We start from the raw sequence: 3940 nt of genomic DNA on the forward strand, positions 1-3940 counted from the left end.
CACACATATCCTTCAATGATGTTATTAAGAGTCTCAAACCTTTTCCCTTTCTGTGGTGTATTTTCCAAAAGTGGGCTTCTCTGATTCATGTTTTAAGCACTGTGTGCTGGTTGGGGCTGGGATAGAGTTAATGTTTACCATAATCGTTAATAATGGAGCATGGTTTGGATTTGTGCTGGAAACAGTGTTGATAACTCAGGGATAGCTTAGCTATTGCTGAGCAATGCTCACACAGCATCAAGGCCTTTTCTGCTCTTCAACCCACCTCACCAGCAAGGGAGCTGAAGATGCGCAAGGAGTTGGGAAGGGGACACAGCCAGGACAGCTGACCCCAGTGGATATTCCAGACCATATGGAATCATGTTCAGCAGATAAGGCTAGAGAAGAAGGAAGTGGGGGACATTCAGAGTTATGGCGTTTGTCTTCCCAAATCACCATTACTTGATGGAATCCTGATGTCCCGAGGATAGCTGAACATCTACCTGCTCATGGAAAGTGGCAAATGAATTACTTGTTTTGCTTTTGCTTTGCCTATTAAACTGTCTTTATCTCAACCCATGAGTTTTTTCACTTTTACTCTTCCAATTCTCTTCCTCATCCCACCAGTGGAGGGTGAGCAAGCAGCTATGTAAGGCCGAGCTGCCGGCTGGAGTTAAACCACAGTTCTTGGCTTCTCCACAAAAGTAAAAGTGATGAATACTTCACATACTGTAATTTCCACACAGATCATTAATCCAGCATTTTGGAGAAATGGTCCTTAAAAGCATTGCTATGAGTTTATATTGTCATGTTCAGCCAGGATTATGATGGAGATTTCATACATCTAGGCTGCGTCAGTGAGAAAGGAGGCAGCTCAAACATTTACTCCATCCCTGAAGCATCCTCTTCCATGATACCAAGCACCCTGCAGGTCTCCTGTTCTCTTTTAACACAGTCCACATGCCCACATTCAGACAGCCCCTCTGTTTACTTTTCTACTGCTGGACCTGGGATTACTCTCACTGGGAGGCTGTGTGGATCAGCTGCTTCCCATTGTGATACACTTCATTAGTAAAGCTTTTTTTGCGGTCTGTTTTCAAGATGACATGTGGGAAATGCACACCACCTCCCAGTAAAGTAAATTAACAGCAATTGAGCTGTTTGAGAGATTCCCTGCGAGCTACTCTGCAAGGGCAGTCCTGCAGCATATGTCAGAAGTCATTAACACATCAACTGCAGCACATCTAACACTCTAAAAAAGATTTAGGAGGGACTAATCCCTCCAGTGGCAGAGCTGTGTTGGCCTTTGGCAGAGTTACATCATGGGTGAATTTAAGCTCTATTGTCTAACATCAGACAGACTTGGCACCAGAGAAATAATGATGACAATAGCAGATGAGCTTGACATGCCTGAGTATCACTTGTTCCCATCCTCCCATCATTTCAGAGGGAGCTCCTGAGCCCATTCGCTTATCAGACTGTGTTCAGAAAACTGAAGTCAGCACAGGGAGCTCACAGCATGCTGCTTCCTGGCATAAGCCTTCAGACAGCCTAATAGCTTTTCTGTCTCTTTCTAACAGTTTAATGAAATGAAACATCATTTTGATTTTCACTCTGAGAGAAACTAAGTGGGCTCACTGCTATGGTTCACTGTGATTTGGCATACAAGGATAGGAAGCATGTAACAAAATAAGAGAGGAGGCTGTCATTTCACGATGCAAGCAAGAGTTGCATTCAGCTTCAATAATTTGTGCTTGCATTTATGGCATTTTGTCAAGAGTTTTGCTAGTGTGAGATGAGGTCTTTATCCCAGAATGGAACACCAGTTTGGTTGTGGTGTACAGTCCTGTTATGGAGTGACCATCAGCCAATCATTTAATCTCACTGCATCTCAACATCACTCCTCCTTTACATCACCTTTTTATATGGCACGCTGTCTTTTCCTTTCTGCCTTTCAGTTAAGGCCACCAAGTGCAGCAGTGATCTGACAGAGAGCATAGCAAGCTCCTCTGATTTGGAAGCACTGGTGGGTATCTGTCTCATGTAGGTGCCAGGATCCCAGAGCACTGTCTTTGTGTGAAAACAGGAGTTTGCAAATCTATTTGGATGACTTCACAAGGGAAGTGCACAGAAGTCAGCATTAAAAGGACAGGAGAAATGAACAGAACTTGCTGTACTCCAATTAGGGAATAAATTGTCAGAAGCCTGCAATTAAACTTGCAGAAGGAAGCCTTCTGGGATAAGGTTGCTTTCTATATGGAGCCCCTGACAGCTAAAATTGAAGTCTGTTGAATTTTGCTACATAAATATACCTGCGTTTCTTTCTTTTCACTTATGAGTCATGCAGTCCATTTTACGTATTTATATGAGAAGAAGCTTTAAGAAATGACTTAAAAAGCAGAAGTGGGGGCACTGGTGATGCTTGACATACCTGTCTACAAGAAAACTGAACAAAATACTTTGGAAGAAATTAGTTTTGCATGTGGACTGTGTTTATTAATTTTGTGACAATGTAGCTTAACCAGCATAGCATTACACATTTAGAAATTAACTATGCTATTTAAAGGCAGCTGGTCCTAACATTAAGCAAGCATAATGAAAAATACAACATACAAATGCTCGAGCTCTCTGCAGGGTGTTGTACTCCTGTGTGGGCAGCCAGTCTGTTCATGAGTTTTTATCATTGCTGGTCTCAGGTCCCTGTGCTATTTGTAGGACAGCAAAATCCTGTCCATCAAGACTCAGTGCCAAATATCACTAAGCAAAGCTACTTGTTGAAAGGCTCAGGAGCCCTCCGACTCAGCACAGAGAATATAATTAGGTAAGAGCCTGTGCTCTTCCTGGAAATCAGGTGTATGTTTGTGTTGCTAACTTCAACAGATTGTTTAGTAAATTGAATTCCACTTCCAAAGCTGAGGACATGAAGCGAGTAAAACAAAGATTTTATTTTTTATTAGATAGCACCCAGGGACAGAACTCAAACAAGTCAGCAATTACCCAGTGGGTTATAATCTGAGAACTGGAAAAAGCTGCTGGTATGAACTTTTTTTCATATCTGTGAATCAAACTCCAAAGGCCTCTCAAATTTTTTTGTAAACTTCTCCTCAACTTCACTGGTCAAAACTGATTGACTTTTGACCCAGAACAACAGGTTGACCATACTATGCATCTCGGACGCGAAGAGTATCTTGTAAGCTCCAACTCTGCCTAATTCAGACCAAAAGCTTAAATTTAGGTTGCTCCATTAAGTCAGAGGAAAGTGTCCCCGTTCCCAGGTTATTGATTATTCTGATGATCTGTCTCATATTTCTCATTACAAACTCCAGAAGATGTTAACTTTATCCCTGATAGGGCATTATTAACTAAAAAATATTTTAGTTCATCAGAATTCATAGGATGGGAATGTAATTGAGATGCTGACTCTGAATTTTTTTACTACTGAGTTCAAACATTGAAATGTTTGCTACAAAAATATATTTCCTGGAAATACATCCCACAAAATACAAGCTTCCATATCTCCATAGCTCCACTTACACTACAAGCCAAACAGAATACTGTTCTATGTCTAGAGGAGACGTCTGTCAAGCCTTGCCAATGTTTCATTGACTGAGAGATTTCAGTCTCTCTAGATAGAAAAACCATATCATTGGAATTAGACAGGTAACACTGAAGTTGCCTTTGAGGAGAAAACCTTCAAAGCTAACTCTGAAGGATCAACCCAGTCAATCACAAATATATATTAATTATGATTGGAAATCCCACAATCTGTTAGGGATCCTAAGGCATACATTTCCCATCCATGGCACTGTTGTAAAGTGTGGGGAATAAAGCAGAAGAAACTGGCATACCTTTTCCCTCAATCCTATTTATACCTCACAATTTTACAAATAGGTCTCTAAAATGTAACCAGCTCCCATCCACATACCATAAAAGCAAACATACCAGAATACCAGATACAAAT

The sequence above is a fragment of the Pipra filicauda genome, unplaced genomic scaffold (assembly GCF_003945595.2).
Source record: "Pipra filicauda isolate LSUMZ 115617 unplaced genomic scaffold, ASM394559v2 scaffold141_size4267151_pilon, whole genome shotgun sequence".
NCBI lineage: Eukaryota > Metazoa > Chordata > Aves > Passeriformes > Pipridae > Pipra > Pipra filicauda.